Here is a 17,747-nt window from a genome sequence, read left to right on the forward strand (position 1 = left end):
TGATCTGAAACCTTTGAGTGGAGTCTCAAAGTCACAAGCAAGGGTGCTTGTGTTGTGTAAATCCAAGAAGAGAAGGAGTTCGTGGATTCAGAGTTTGTACGTGGTCGTGTCAGTAAGTTACTACTGGAGGTAGCATTAGATTTAGGGTTAAATCTTTTGTAAAAACTTTGATTATCTTATAGTGGATTTGGTTTACCTTGAGGATAGCTAGGTCAAATCCTCATCAGGTTTTTATCTTGAAACAGTTCGTTTCATTGGTTTTCCTCATATCGTGGTGTTATTTACTTTTCCGCATCTTTGCATGATATGATTTATTTGTGTTTAACCTAGATCTGGAATTAATCTAAGTAATCACTTGACTAATTAATTAGATTAAACAATCTGTTTAAGGGGTCTAAACATAACTCTCAATTGGTATTAGAGCAAGTTAGCTCTCGTTTTTAGGTTTATATACCTAGAGTTGATCCTTGATCGCTGCTATCATGGATAATTTTAAGTATTTGTCTGCTCATATTTGTGATGATTTGAATAAAAAAGACGGGAATTCTAGCTTTTTGCCCTTAATTTTTTAAAAATTTAGCAATATGCCCATATTTTGAAACTATATAGGGATATGTCCCTGTTTCGATACTCGATTACCTTAAAATCGAGTTTCAATGAAATACTCGATTCGTAGAAAGTCGAGTTATGCCCAATAAAACTATAAAAAAAAAATAAAAAATAAATGCATGGAACTCGATTTTAGGGAAGTCAAGTTCCAAAACGCTGCTATAGGGCTTTAAAACGCCACTATAGGGCTTAAAAATGCCACTATAGGGTTCCCTGAACCTGGGTATTGGGCGATCACACTTTAAAAAAATTTTTGCGGGAAAACGCCGCTATAGAGATTAAAAATGTCACTATAGGGTTTAAAAACGCCACTATAAACCTCCCTGAACATGGGGCAATCACACTAATAAATAATTTGCATGTAAACGCCGCTATAGGGATTTAAAACGTCACTATAGGGCTTGAAAATGCCGCTATAGGGCTCCCTGAATATGCAGCTATCACACTCATGAAAATTTTCTTGCATGGAACTCAATTTCCTGAAAGTCAAGTTCAGTACAATTTTTTTTTTTTTTTTTTTTTTTAAAGTTTGATCGGGCATAACTCGATTTTCTACGAATCGAGTATTTAATTGAACTCGATTTTAGGGTAATCGAGTATCGAAACAGGAGCATGCTCCTATATAGTTTGCAAACAGGGACATATTGCCAATTTTTTTAAAAATTAAGGGTAAATTGCCAGAATCTCCTAAAAAAGACACTAATGCTTCTGTTGATCTTTTTGATGGTTGTGAAACTCTTTGTAGGGAATTAACTAAATCTATGAAAATTGCTAAGAAATTCAAGGAAGAGTTAAAATTAGCTAATCTTAAAAAAAAGAAATTGATTGTGAGATTAGATGAATCTAATAAAAAGAAAGAATTTTTAAGAAATCAATTTCCTCTCAAGATGAAAAGATGAAAATATGGAACAAAAGTTAGCTGAGTTTGAAGCTAAACTTGAAAATTTGTCTAATACCAAACTTGTTGTTGATAATAGATCTGTTTTTGTTTCTTTTCCTGTTCCTGTTAAGCCTAAAGACAAAATTTATATCCCTCCCTTCAAGTGGAATCATAAAGAAAAGGCTTATTTTGCTAGGTTAAACTAAGGTAAAAGTTCTGATGTAAACGCTGAAGTTTCTAAACCTATGTTTAAACCTTCTGTTAGAGTGCATAAGAAATCTGTTTTTGTGCCTATTTGTCATCTTTATGGTGTTGTTAGTTATATTAGACCAAATTGTTCTTTGTTGAGGCAAAAACCAAAATCTAAGACTAGATATGCTGTTAGGAATACTGATGTTCCTAAATTTGTTCTTGTTTGTCACTTTTGTGGTGTCTCCGATCACATTCATCCTAACTGTCATAAATTGAAAATTAAGCATTCTGTGTTTCAGTCTGGGATATGTGATGATATTTCTCCTGCCATAAGTCCAAATAAATTATTTCATATGCTTTTGAAAAATTTCTTGTTGGCTTGTGAAAGGAAATTGCAGGATTTTAGTCTCTCTCAGAAGAATGGTATAATCCCTTAAATACACACTGCTTCTCATGGTTTTTCACCTACAAAGCCAAAGATGTGTGCTATATGGATGAGAAAAGACTTGCTAATGTGAGTGTTATTCATTTGTCCTTGATATAATTCTTTCAATTATTTTTGGACATGTTTTTATTTTTGTTTTATGTTGTTTTGTTTTTAAAAAAAAACCCCAAAAACATTGAAAATTTTCAAAAATACAAAATTTTTTTATTTTGTGTCTAGTTTTATTTTTCTTGAGGATTACATGAATTATATCTCTCTCTTAATTTAGATCATGCTTGATATTGTGGAGAAACATAGAAAGTATGTATTGCATAACTAAGTGCATAACTATTTTGACATAAATACTATTTTGTATGAGTATGTACTAGTTTGTACATGTACTCATAGGTTAATTAAGAAATTAATATTTCTTGTTTGTGTACCCTCTATAGCTTAGTTGAGCACTGTCATGCATTGTTGTTGCATTTTGTTCATTTAGCATAATGTGTGCTTTTTTGTTTTTGGTCAAAAATTTTGAAAATACAAAAAGTTTTTCGTATTATACATCTTCAAGATGTGTAATTGAGGTTGGCTTATGAAATTTACATTTCATGACTATGTACCTTATTTAGCTTAGATGAGCTTTATTTTTTTGAACTTTGCTAGTTTGTGCTATGTAGTGCTTATATTGTGTGAGTTGTGTATGGTTTTTAAACACATGCTCTTGATTTTGAAGTCACATTTTTTTGATTGTAAGGACTAAAAAATCTTAGGAAAAAGGCATAAATAACCATCTTACCATTGTTACTCGCCAATCATGAACACTTGTGTGCAAATCATAAAAGCCATGCTCAGTAAGGTGTAGCACTTGCACAACAAAATTATTAAGGTGTTATTGTACATTAGTAAAAGAAGCTAAAAGCAAAATAAAAAACAAAAGAAAATTATGCTTCAAAAGAATTATAAATTTTTTTTTTTGCATGGTTACAAGCATGTTTTCTATGAGATGTAGGAGTTAATATGATGTAACTCTTTAGATGATAGTCCCTTTCAAACTTATGTGATGGATAACGTAGAAAGTGTGTTTATTCTTCGTTTATATGCCACCTTGTGAGTTTCTTATACACTTGCTAGTTGCACACACCACAAACAAAACTTTGTTAAACCTTGTACATATGATTGTGTGTCTTTGTCAATATGTGACAAAAAAGGGGAGAAATAGATGAAATTTGAAAAGTTTTTTAACTGTTCTTATTTAGGGGGAGTTAGTTTGATTTAGTTTGCTTTTGATTTTATATTTGTTATTCATATTGTTTATCTGTCTTTATTTCCACACATGTCGTGATGTGTTTTTTAAATGCAGCTGCTTCTTTTTGAGAAGTTTCCCACTCACTAACGGGAGTAGTGGGCTTTTCCCATCCGTATTCAACGGAGTTCCACACTCTCTCATCAATAGATTTCAGGAATGCTTTCATCCTTACTTTCCAATAAGCATAATTATTCCCATCAAAGTGAGGAGGAATAACTAGAGAGTGTCCGTGTTCCATGACAACAGGGGTCAAGGATTAGCTCAGTGATCAAAAGATCAACAACAAAAGAGCAACCTGCTCTGATACCACTTGATGGTTTTTAGACCCCTTAAAACAATTGATTTAACCTAGGTAATTAGCCAAGTTGTTACTTAGTCCAATTTAACAAATCAAGATTATCACAATAATAAAGATCAAATCAAGCAAAGCAGCGGAAAAATAAATAACACAAGATATGATCACTCAAGAAACCAAACCGGTAAAAACCTGGGGAGGATTTGACCTAGCTATCCCCAAGGTAAACTTGAATCCACTATCTTGAAAGAATCGAAGTTCATACAATAAGACTTACAAACCCCCACGCTTAACTTCTTATTGCTACCAACCAGTAGAACTTACTAACACGACCACGTGCAAGTTCCGAATCTACGGACTCCTTCTTTCTTGGATTCACCACTAGATACAAGCACACCCGCTTGTGTTTTCTTTAAACTTCAATGGCAGCAACTGAGTTGATCATCAAGGTGTAGATAAATCTTCTCCTTGAAAACCTTAAGTTTGTGTAAAGGAAAGCTCCTCTAGATCTCACAAGAAATTTACACAAACCGCAATATGAGTAACACTAAAACGTGGCTTGGGTTTGCCTTTTATACTTAGGACAAATAAGAAACCCTAAAAATGTTTTAAAACAACTAGGGCTGAGTTAAAAAATTCTGCAGAAAAACATTCTGCCTGAGCTTCGATCAATCGATCCAAGCCGAAATGAATTAATCTTTTCTGCATTAAGCTCGATTCCAACTTTACATAAACGCACAACTTTGAGCAAGACTAAAACACTTCTAAACACATTGTTTTGATCATGGTTTGCCAACAATACAAATTAGAGTTCTAAATACATAAAATCCTAAATCTTTAGAACCTAACAAACTCCCCCTTTGGCAATTCGTGACAAAACACAACTTGGAAGCTCAAAGTTTACAAAATAAAAGCCCTTTACAAAAATAATGCTCATAAACAAATTCAATCCTAACTACTATCTATCAGTTGCAAGTATAGACAGCAGCTCAATTGAATCAACCTGTATATTTCCTGAAACACTAAACAAAATGCATAACCGCATGTGTGGAAACAATACAAGTAAACAAATTAAATTCTTGATTTCAAACAACACACAATAAAGACATATATCAATGAATAACTCATAAATAAAAATCAATAAACAGTTTGAAACAAGAAACATATAAGGTAACAAAAAAAACACTCCCCCTAACATGAATATCCCATCAAAAACATGGTAAGAGCTAAAAAAGTAAAATACAATGTGAAGCACCTAGATACAATCTAAACTCCACAAGCTCCAACCAAAGAAATACTCACTCTCCCCCTAAAAACAAAAACACTACAAAGTACTCCCCTTTTTTGTGACGGAATGCCAAAGGGCAAACAAGGTCCATCATCAAAAGGGAAGTGGTCTAAACTGTGCCAACTCCGCACGCAAGGCACAGATCTCATCCAGCACGTCCATCAAAATCTGTTCATGAGCCGCTTGAACGGTCAAGACATGATCCAACGTACGTCGAATGTCTGAATCATCTGAAGCAGTCGGTGGAGGAACATCAGCATTAGCAGCAGTAGCACCCGATGTCTCAGTAGCATCAGCACCTGTAGAAGAGGGAGGAGGGGGAACAACACTAGATGATGCACCTCTAGGACGCGAAGGAGCAACTCTCAAGTGAGCAGCCATTTATTTAAGAAAGGTGGCACCTATGGGAGCAACGACATGCACAGGCTCACTAGACGGGAAACCATCTAGACCTAAAAAGAGCAAAATCCTATGAATGAAAATAGGATGAATAAGCGCATGCCCTACGGCAAAACTCCTGTGAACCTCGTTCAAAGAACGAAGGAACAGATGAGAGAAACTGATCGACGCACCAGAAACAAAAGCATACAAAAACACACATCGCTCTAAAGGGATGGTGTGGAAGTGAGAAATAGGCCACAACGAATGACACACTATCCTAAAGAAAAGATAGGCAGTCTCGATAAGCTCAGCGGACGTGATCCGAGGATCAGAACCCCACTGGATAGATGACCCAGTGATGTATGACATGACAAAATCTAAAGAGGGTGACTCATCATAGGGATAGTCAGGCTCCCGAATAACCGGAACCCCAAGAGCCTCAGCCACTACCCGAGGGGTAATGGTGAACTCAACACCTCGTATCCAACTCCTAACAAGGGTGTTTGAATCATAGATGCGGCAAGGGAGGTTCGAGAAGAACTCTCTAATCAGGGCGGTCGGGGGTGGATGATCTATCTGTAAGAGAGGCAACCAACCTCTAGACTCAAAGTTAGCCCTAATGGCCGAATCAATCTCATCTAAAACCACAGCATGCTCAGCTCAAATCTTACGCTTACTGTTCAAAGTATCAAAGGCCTCTCTGCACTTATCATTCCTAAACACCTCAGTCCTAGAGGGAGACTTAGAGGAAGTGGAAGGGGTCCTATGGGCTCTAGTTTTCCTAGGCATGGTGCTAGGATAAGGACCAAAACACAAAGTAAAGAAACAAAAACACAAAAGAAAAACCAAGGGCAGACTGCAAGTTAGCACAAAAAAAATATAGAACAAAACTCTATATGATGTATGAAAAATTTAAATGGCATGATGTATGTTCTAATGCAGTGCAATTAAGTCCAAATAAGTTCAAATTCACAAAATTGGCTTGAACATAGAAGTATTAACACAAAACCCCAAAATTTGGAAAACCACTTGACCAATTTGAAAGATATTGACTAATTGATCATCTTACAAGATAGTTGTCATCAAATAATAATACCCAATTACATCAATTGATCAAGCCAATTTCATCAATTTAACCTAATTTGAACAAAATTCCCAAATCGGATCAATTACAAACCCTAGAATTTTCAATTTTTCACAAACCACAAAATTGATCAAATTAAACCACAATGATCATGATTATAACATCCTAGAACAAAAACCCAATGATCAATTTCAGAAAACATGGCTTGAAACATCAAAAACCCCAATCATGAATAGTTCTGAAAAATACCCAATGCAATGCATGAAAAATGCATGAAATCATGAAATAAAATGAAAAAGGAAGGGTATAAGGGTCTTACCGGCCTTGGGAGACAAAAACCGTGCAAAAATTCCAGAGGAAAACGACAAAAAATCCTTAGTGGAGCCTAGCCAAGTAGGAGAGAGAGAGGAAATATTGAAAAGTTTTGAAAAAGTGCCTTTGAAAAATTCCAATCTGACTTTTTAAAAAAACAAGATTCACGAGTTTCGATCGATCGAAAATCAGCCTCGATCGATCGAAACAGACAGAGGCTTTAACAAAACAATTTGAAAAAAATTCGATCGATCGAAAATCAATTTCGATCGATCGAAACAGTCAGAGGCTCTCTCAAACATATTTAAAAAATTTCGATTGATCGAAAAATAGAATGGATCGATCAAAATGGGTAGAGGCTCACTAAATTTGAGGAAAAACACAGTTTTTTTGAAAAAAATTCAGAATCAATTTAAAGCATTGAAATTTAAGAACAAAATGCATGAGTATGTGATGATGTGATTTTCAAAAACAAAAAATTTAAGCCCAAATTTCCCAAAGATAAAATGTCTTGCATTCTCCACAAATTTTCAAGCAACAAATTTACTTTGCACAAAATTCAAAGTATTTGCAAAACTTGGTTGGTCAGACCATAAACATACACAATAACATGTACAAAGTTTAGTAAAGAGTAACTCGTGTAGTGTGTGCAACTAGCAAAAGCTTGAGATATATGTGAGGTGATATGTGAATAGCAATCAATCACATAGTTTACAAAATTCATCACAAAGAATTTAAAAGAAACTATCACTTAAAGAGTTACATCATATAAGTCTCACATTTCCTAAATCATAAGCTTGCAATCATGTAAGTTTCTTGAATTTATGCCTCATAATATACACACCAATTTTAAGTCATGTGAGTTTGGCATCAAGCCTAATAGTACACACCAATTTTAATTTTAAGAATTAAGCAATTTAAACCGATGCTTCACCTTATGTTCTTTTCGTGCATGTGCTACACTTTCTTGAGCACAAAATCTTATGATATGCACTAAGGTGTTCATGATTGGCTAGTGAACAGTAGTGAGATGGTTATTTATGCATTTCTCTAAAAGTTCAAGTCCGACAGTCAAAAACATGTGACTTCAAGATTAAGACAGAGTAATCAAAAACCATAAACATTTTTCCCACATAACATGCACTACAAAGTTTCAACTAGTAAAGTGCAATAAGTAAGCTCATCAAAGCTAAATAAGGTACAAACGACATGTTATGTGAAAATAAATTGACCAACCTTGTTCTCAAAAACCAAGAAGAATAATACAAAACAAAATTTGCTTCCTTTTTCTTCCTTTTTTTTTTTTTAACCAAAAAAAAAAAAAAACACCTAGAATGAAATGCATGAATGTTATGCAATGCAAATCCTAGAAAAAAAAAAAAAAAAAAAAAAAAAAAAAAAACAAAACCAAAGAATAATGGTCACAAAGGGTAGAGCAATGAAGCATAAGGACCATGTCAGAAAGACTTCATTAGTTCGAGTCTTTTGCATCCAAAATCTTTTAGATGCACCATGAGCATTGGAGTTCTTATTCACATGGGAATGATTACCAACTCCAAGATTGGAATAAAGGTTTAAAGCCTTTACCAATTTACCAATAAGTACCATAGGATCTTGTGCTTGAGGCACAGGTACTTTTGGTTTGTTTGCTTTCTTTGTAGCTTGCAGCTTGTAACAGTTTGGACGAATGTGTCCAGACTTTCCACAAAAGTGACAAACCCATGCAGGCTTATCATGTGTCTTGTCCTTAGATTGGGTAGGTTTCTTAGACTTAGATTCTTTCAGATCAACCCTAATCTTCCTAGATGATGAAACTTCTATGGGTTTGACAACCTCACTCACAGGGGGTTTGACAGTTTCACTCACTATCTCACTCACAGAAGGTTCAGAAGAAGATGAAGGAACAAACTTAGTGGAATGGGGAGTAGACACAGAGATGCTTTCAACATAACCTAATCCAGTTTTGTCAGAAAAAGAGTTTTAAACACTCAATATTTGATCAAGTTTAGAACTAGCAGATCTAGCAACAGATAAATCAAGTTCCAAAGATTTAACTTTATCAAGCAAAAACATATTCTCAGTTTTCACATTGTTCAAAAGTTCATTAGCATCAAACAGTTTAACAAGCAAATTCTTCTTATCAAGCTTAAGAGATTCAATTTTTTTCAGGCCAAGTTCAACATTCATAGCATCCTTTGCAGTAACTTTGCAAAGTTTATTATAGGCCTCTTGAAAATTTGCATTTTCAGAGAGTTCCCCATCAGAAGGGTTCTCCTCAACAGATATGCTCTCATCGACTACAACAATAGCGGTGAAAGCAATGAAATTTCCATCCTCATCACAATCAGACTCATTATCAAAAACTTCACCATCACTAAGGGTTACAGCCATAGCCTTACCCTTAGACTTCAAATAGGTAGGACATTCAGATTTCATGTGACCATACCCTTGACATCCAAAACACTGAGAACCCAAAGAATTATTAGAAGATTGACCTATTTTTTCTTTAGGTTTATCATTATTGTTAACCTTAGTGGAATCATGCTTCCTAAAGTTTCTAGGTTCAGCAGTGTTTGTGCCTCTTGCTTTTCTGTTACTATTCCTGAGAAAGTTTCTAAAGTTCTTGGCAAGGTAAGCAATCTCTGTAGCAGAGAGCTCATCATCAAATCCACCTCCTTCAACATCATCAACTGACTTAAGAGCCATTGATTTGGATTTGGTAGTTTTGGGTAGATCCAACTCTTAGGATTGAAGAGATCCTACAAGTTCATCAACAGGGATGGAGTCCACATCCTTGCTTTCAGTAATGGCAGTCACCTTGGGTCTAAGGTCTTCAGTTAAAGATCTAAGAATCTTCTTAACAATTTTAGGTTGATCATAAATTTCACCCAAGTTAAAAGCAGAATTAACAATGTCATTCAATTTAGCATAGAATTCATCAAAAGATTTATCATCAAATCTCCTAATGCTTTCAAATTTAGAAGTCAATTGCTGCAATTTATTTATTTTGACAGCCTTTGTGCCTTCATGCACAGTCTGGAGGATATTCCAAACAATATGAGCAACCTCAACATTAGAGATTCTCTTAAATTCCTCCATAGAAATAACGTTAAAGATAGCATTCATAGCCTTGCTATTAAACGCAGTTGCTTCTTTTTGAGAAGTTTCCCACTCACTAACGGGAGTAGTGGGCTTTTCCCATTCGTATTCAACGGAGTTCCACACTCTCTCATCAATAGATTTCAGGAATGCTTTCATCCTTACTTTCCAATAAGCATAATTATTCCCATCAAAGTGAGGAGGAATAACTAGAGAGTGTCCGTGTTCCATGACAACAGGGGTTAAGGATCAGCTCAGTGATCAAAAGATCAACAACAAAAGAGCAACCTGCTTTGATACCACTTGATGGTTTTTAGACCCCTTAAAACAATTGATTTAACCTAGGTAATTAGCCAAGTTGTTACTTAGTCCAATTTAACAAATTTAGGTTATCACAATAATAAAGATCAAATCAAGCAAAGCAGCGGAAAAATAAATAACACAAGATATGATCACCTAGGAAACCAAACCGGTAAAAACCTGGGGAGGATTTGACCTAGCTATCCTCAAGGTAAACTTGAATCCACTATCTTGAAAGAATTGAAGTTTATACAATAAGACTTACAAGCCCCCACGCTCAACTTCTTATTGCTACCAATCAGTAGAACTTACTGACACGACCACGTGCAAGCTCCGAATCCACGGACTCCTTCTTTCTTGGATTCACCACCAGATACAAGCACACCCGCTTGTGTTTTCTTTAAGTTTCAATGGCAGCAACTGAGTTGATCATCAAGGTGTAGATAAATCTTCTCCTTGAAAACCCTAAGTTTGTGTAAAGGAAAGCTCTTCTAGATCTCACAAGAGATTTACACAAACTGCAATATGAGCAACACTAAAACGTGGCTAGGGTTTGCCTTTTATACTTAGGACAAATAAGAAACCCTAAAACGTTTTAAAACAACTAGGGCTGAGTTGGAAAATTCTGCAGAAAAACATTCTGCTCGAGCTTCGATCGATCGAGCCAGGCCGAAATGCATTAATCTTTTCTGCATTAAGCTCGATTCCAACTTTACAGAAACGCACAACTTTGAGCAAGACTAAAACACTTCTAAACACATTGTTTTGATCATGGTTTACCAACAATACAAATTAGAGTTCTAAATACATAAAATCCTAAATCTTTAGAACCTAACAGAGCCGACTCAGCTTCAATTTGCGTCGAATTGAGCCAATTCAGCAAGAATCGGATCATTTTGGCCGTATTGGATCGAATTGGCCGGCGGCCAAAACTGACCGAAACGGCCGAAATCATTTGGTTGTGAATAAAAGATAAAATTGCTTGCACATCGTTTGGTTGTGAATAAGAAGAAGAAATTACTAAGGTGAAGATAAGTGAGAAGGAGATGAAGAAAAGTTTAAAGGGTTGAAAATGAAGCATTGCCGTTGTCGGACTCTGCAAAAATCAGAATCACGTGAAGGCAAAGGGAAACAACAGAGTGTGACTGTGTTGAGAGAATACTGTTGAGATAATTTACTACTAACAGGTTAGCTTTGTTGATTGTTCATGGGCTTAGCTTTGTTGATTGTTCATGGGCTTTGGCTTTGTTGATTGTTCGTGGGCTTTGGCTGTACATTTTGCTTTTAATGTGCCATAGTAAAAATATTTTTATAGTAAAAATACTACTAACAGGCCATAGTAATTTTTCAGAATATTTTAATAGTAAAAATATATAGAAAATATAAATAAAAATATTTTTAATAATTTTTTAATCGCCGCACCCCACCGCATCCGCACCCTACTTTTTCAAAAATTGCCAAGTCCCGCACCCGCACCTGAATCTGGAAATGCATCCGTGCTTCATAGATAATTGCTGATTTTGATAATTTAATAGTTAGAGATGAGAGATTTAAATCCTGAATGTATTTGTTGAAAACACAAAAAGATGTTAGTTAAGCTAAAAAATTCTTAAACATGTATTAGAGATTTTTCAATTAAAAAATGTTAGGTTGAGATGAAAAATATTCCAAATTCAATCCAAGACTCTATGGCAACCATATCCATTAATTCACTTATACAAAATCACTGTACGCGTTGCCTGCGCTGACAAAGCTCAAACATTAAAAAGTAATAACCCAGCAGATTCACGTTGGCTACGGACTACCAAATCTTTCAACGTGAATTCAACATATATAACGACAAGGAGGTTCAACTCAACCTAACTATTCTATATGGGCAATGACAGATCGAGCCCCCATGAAAAACTTGCTTTAATTTCTCGGCACTAGCTGGCCCTCCATGAAAAAACTTGCTTTCTCAGTATTAGCCAGGAAGAAAAAGATGATGCTCTCGTGTCATGTGGGTTAGTGGGTGTATGAGTAGTCGATTTCAACGTTTGTTGAGGGTTTAGATGTATAACATGCAGGAACGGAGCCAGAACTTTGAATTAAGGGAGATGCGGTTTTATTGTTAATTATGTGTGGTAGTTTTAATTTCTAACTTTGCTACTATTTAGGCTTAGCTATTGAGAATTTTTTTTTATTTTTTATTTTTTATTTTTGTTTAGAATTTTTTAAAGGGTAGGGTTATTTATTTTGAATAAAATTAGTTAGTTGAGCTTAATTTTTTTTAGTTCTACTATTGATAATTTTTGTTGTTGAGCTATTTTTTAGTTTTACAAGCTTTTTTTACAGGGTTCCAGTTAGCTCAAATGGTAAAATCTCTGATGGTTGTATAAGAGATCTAGGATTCAATCTCCGCCTATAAGAGATCTGGGGTTCAATCTCTGGTTACACCAAAAACTGATTGGTGTCTTGGTGATAAAAAGTTATTATTAGAAGCGGACGTCATAAGTTGAAACTCTTTAAAAAAAAAGTTAAAAAAAAAAAATTACTGATATGATAAGTGTAACATTAATGTGAGTGGTGGGCCAATTATGCAAACCAATAAGAATTTGCTACAAAACAGTTTATAAAAATGTTATAAAAAAGTTTGTGAGTATAACATTATGCTTAAAAAAATCAATGATATTATTTAAGAGAAATAAAATGTAATTTTATAAAATAAAATTACTAAAATTAATATACATATATATATATATATATATAATGAGATGAGTTCAAGTTACACCTGGTGTAACTTCAAAAGAGTTACACATTGATTTCTCACATATCTAACGGTAGAAAAAAATGCTAGTATTTATTGCTTTCCAACTCATCTCATGTAATTAATACTAGCATTTTTGTCTCTCCCTTATTTATTAAATATAACCATTTATAAGCATCTTATAATAAAGTAAAAGTCAGCTAACTTCTCTGATCTCTATCTCTCTCGTTTGTACCATTAAAGAAAAAATATCTCTCGGTTAACTCTCAAACCCAAATGCAGGTTTTCTCAAAAAAAAAAAAAAAAAAAAAACCCAAATGCAGGAATTTATCAATGTCCATCACAAGAACATTTTCAATGATACTCAGCAATTTCAGTGAAATCGAGAGCCAATATTTGCGACTACCTCACTGACTACATGCCCATGCCCCAAATATTTAATAAATAAACACCATGGGAAAGGGAAAAGCAAGCCAAAGTCCCTACCTGATACACTTAACCAAACCTACATAGCTTCACAATTTCCTGTTTCATTGTTTCTTTAGTTTTGGATGCAATCCAGGTTCGTAGTTATCAGTGATTTTGCAATTCTTTTTTATTTCCCTAAAGGTTAAGATGCTTATAAATGTAATAATACTTTTTTATCTCCATAAATGTTAAGATACTTATAAATGTAATAAATAAGAGAGAGACAAAAATGCTAGTATTAATTAGATGAAATGAGTTGGAAAGCAATAAATACTAACTTTTTTTTTTCTATCGTTAGATATGTGAGAAATCAATGGTTTAAAATAGGTGTAACTCTTTTGAAGTTACACCAGGTGTAACTTGAACCCATCTCATATATAATAATTTTTTTTTATTTAAATTGGGGCCATTGCCCTAGGCCAATAATACCTCCGTCTCTGATCACATGGTCGGTGACTCTGTGGAGTTCAGTCGGAATTTCGATACGTACGGCGTCTATAGATCAATAATTCAGTCCCTATAATGAGGATCAAATGTCATATCAAACTTTCCATGTAAGAGATTCTCTATCTTAGTCAAATGGCATAAAAAAACACCAGTAAAAATTCTGGGAACTAAATGATGAAACAACGTAGTACGTTCAAACTTTCCATATTAAGATATTATCTTAGTCAAATGGCATAATATTTGTGGTACTATAGGATCTCTTGGGATTTTTTTTTTTTTTTTTTCCAAAATAACATCCATTTTCAAATAATTTTGTTAGTTACCATTGTTTTCAAACTATTTAGAAAATCAACATCTTAAGTCTAAAAGACTCGAGTTCACTATAGCAACTCAAGTATGAAAGACTTGATTTCTATGAACATCGAATTTCTAAGGGTATGTTTGGTACACTAAATGTAGATTACATTAGGAATAGTAATCTTTATTATTGGGAATAGAAGACATTATAATGGAATAACTATTACTATTCATAAGTTTGGTTGTTATATATGGAAAGCTTGTAAAAGATGATGTATAAGGAAACTTTATATTTTTAGAAATATATTAATTTTAAAACCTATTTTATGCACTAAGGAATAACTATTACTTCCATTTTAAAGAGGAATGACTATTCTTCAATTTAAAGAATAATTATTCCAATATAATAACTAATCCATGTAATAAAGATGCAACCAAATGACCAAATTGATATTACACATGAATAACTATTCCATTACAAGAGCTATTACAGCGTACCAAATGTACCCTAAGACTTGAGTTCCACAAAAGAAAATCAAGAAATCAAAAAATGTGTAAGTCTTCTTCTTCTTCTTCTTCTGGTCTCCCTCTTCTCCCTCTAAAACAACAAAAACACAAACACAAGCAATAGATCAAAGCAAAAACCACACGAAGTAAGAGATCAAAACAGAAACCATGAACCCAGGTGGCAAACCCACAAACCCAGGCGGCGAAACTCATGAACCCAACCTTGGATTGAACCCACGAACGTGTGATTTCTTAGGCGAACGTTTCGTTTTTCCTCTATTTCTCTCTTTTTCCTCCGATTCCTTAGGTGAAGGTCCTCTAATTCCTTAGGCGAAGGTTTCGTTTCCTCTATTTCTCTCTTTTTTATTTAGGTTGATTTCTTAGCAAAATTGAGTCTCTTAGACTCAAGATGTTAGTTTCCTAAATAGTTTAGAAACATTGTTAACTAATGAAATTGTTTAGAGATTGGTGTTAGTTTTCAATTTTTTTCGATTCTCTTGCTTCTCCTCCTGGCCAACATTAAAAGCTTACAACAATCATTCAACATAACTTGGAGGAAGCCCAACTGAACCTAATCGTACATGGACCCCTGAGTCCTGAGTACTTTATATATAAGCTTAGACTCCGCATATATCTGGCTCTCAAATATATTTGGCTCTCACTATGCAACAGGGTTTCTGTGGTTTGAATGATCTTGTTTGGGTTTCAGTTAAGTCTAATAGGCCAAGAATGTATTGACCCCTTTAGTAAATTAATCAATTTATTAGCCAAGCGAATTAATTAGATTCAATTACATGCAATAAGTGTGGTAGCACAAACAAATCACCAACTAAGTTAAATGCAACGGAAAATAAATATAACACATATGATTTGTTTACGAATGGAAAAAACCACCAAGGCAAAACCCCACCGGGTGAATTTAAGGTCATCACTCCCGAGAGTCCACTATTATCAAAACAAGCGGTTACAAATAAAAAGAATTCCAGTACATAATACCAACCTAGAGTTGAACCCTTACCCCAATACCCAATTGGACTTGTAATGTAGTGACAATCTCTCTTTTCAATGCATGGCTCCCAGTATGTGACTAACCAATTGATGCACAAATTCAAGTACGTGACTAACACATCAACTTTGAGAAAGATGTTGACTACAAAGTTCTTCAGTTCATCTAGACAATGAAGATCAAGAAGCTCCTTGGTTACAAAACCCTCGGCGCAAGGATGCAGCAGCTTCTACAATGAGTATGATGAACTAGGACAATTGTCTCCGGTCACAATATGCATGCACAATGACTTTGCATCAAGTCACATAACCTTGCATCATGTTTGACGGCCCTTAAAATAATCCTTATATATGTCTAGGGTTATGAGAAAAGAAACCCTACACAAAATAACTTAGATATACGTGAAAAATGGATCTGGAAATCTGAATTTCGTAATTCTCGATAGATACAGCTTCTGTTGAGAGCTGTCGAGAATTCTTATTAAACCTCGATAGATATTATCTGTCAAGCTCTCTGTCGAGATTTAATGAACAACACTTCTTCATTTGTTTCTTGGACATATTTGCATGGATTCAATACTAGGCTTGAACTTTTGTTCCTTGAATTACTAAACCATCCTAGATCTACCCAATTACAAGTAAAGTGCATTTTGTCAAAGGATTAGCCAATTTACAATAACATATGTCCTAACAAGTTCCACATATGTCCTAACAATATCCCCCTTTGGCAATCCATGACAAAACCACAACAAACAAATGAAGTATGAGAGAAGTCATAAATCACTAAACTCATAATCACTTATTGAATACAATAAAATCTAATCCTAACACAAACTCTTGAAAAACTTTGCAAGAAAAGAGTACATGGCATGATAGATTTTGACAACCTATCTTTCTGAAACACTTTAAACAAAACTCATCAAGGCATCTTAGTGTGAAACAGAAATAAAAGATTGCATACAATAATAGAAACATGTGTATAAAGAGAGAAAAGAAACAACACATGGAGAGATAGGTGAAATGATAACAACATCATCATATATATAAAAGATAAATAAGTACAATGTTTGTTATCAGTAAATGATGACAAGACTGATGTACAAAAGGATAACGTAACTACAAAGAAAGAAAAGAAAAGTACATAAATTCTCACTACATCCCTAAAAAACAAAGACACTCACCCTATAAAAATGTCCTATGCTAACTTTCCCCCTAAATACATGACTACTCTCAACCTAAAACTACTCCCCCTTTATGTCACAAATGACAAAAGATAAGTCACTCAGAAGCGGTCATCTCCTCAACACTGGAAGAGCTAGCATCCTTATCCTCATCATCATCACCGGAACCATCATCAGCATCCTCGTCCTCAGAAGCCTTTGGAGAAGGAGACGCAGTGAAGCCACCCATGTGAGCCTGTCGTCGTGTGATACGACTAACACGGGTGTTCACCTGATACAACTTAGTAGTGAGTGTATCAAGGAGAGCATCCATGTGCTCAAGTTGTGCCATAAAGGCCTCAAGCGTCACACCACCACTTGAAGAAGAGGGAGTAGAGGTGGATGGAATGGAAGGGGCTGAAGGAGTCGTCATCTCGATCCGTGGTCGCTTCAATTGAAGCTGGGCTTCGCTTCATCGAACAGACGCCGCGCTAATGACAACCATGATGGTGAAATGAGAAGACTCGGGATAAGGAATAGAAGAATGGCGAATGATCCTTGTAATAGTTGAAGGAAAAATGAGCTTATCACGGGTCGCCCTATCTCTAAAGACATCTATGAGAGAGAGAATGAAGTGAGAAAGAAAGTCTATAGAAAGGTTCTCAATGAGGGAAAGCAAAAAGCAAGAAAAAGGCTTGGTAATGGAGTTATAGTGAGATAAAGGATGGAGAACAAAAGTCATCACCATGTTTAGGAACCTCGGACCTTTTGCAAAGCCCGGGCATGAGGTGTTTTGGCGCTCACCCCATGAAGAAGGTGTCTCACAGAAAAGAGACAGAAGTTTGTCTTTGGACACAGTCCTTAGACGTGGACAAGTGAGGTAATCAAGATGTGAAATCTGTGGAACGAGTAGTATCTCAGAAATAATATCAAAAGTGACTACG

This window comes from Quercus lobata, chromosome 9 (genome assembly GCF_001633185.2).
Source record: "Quercus lobata isolate SW786 chromosome 9, ValleyOak3.0 Primary Assembly, whole genome shotgun sequence".
NCBI classification, from domain to species: Eukaryota; Viridiplantae; Streptophyta; class Magnoliopsida; order Fagales; family Fagaceae; genus Quercus; species Quercus lobata.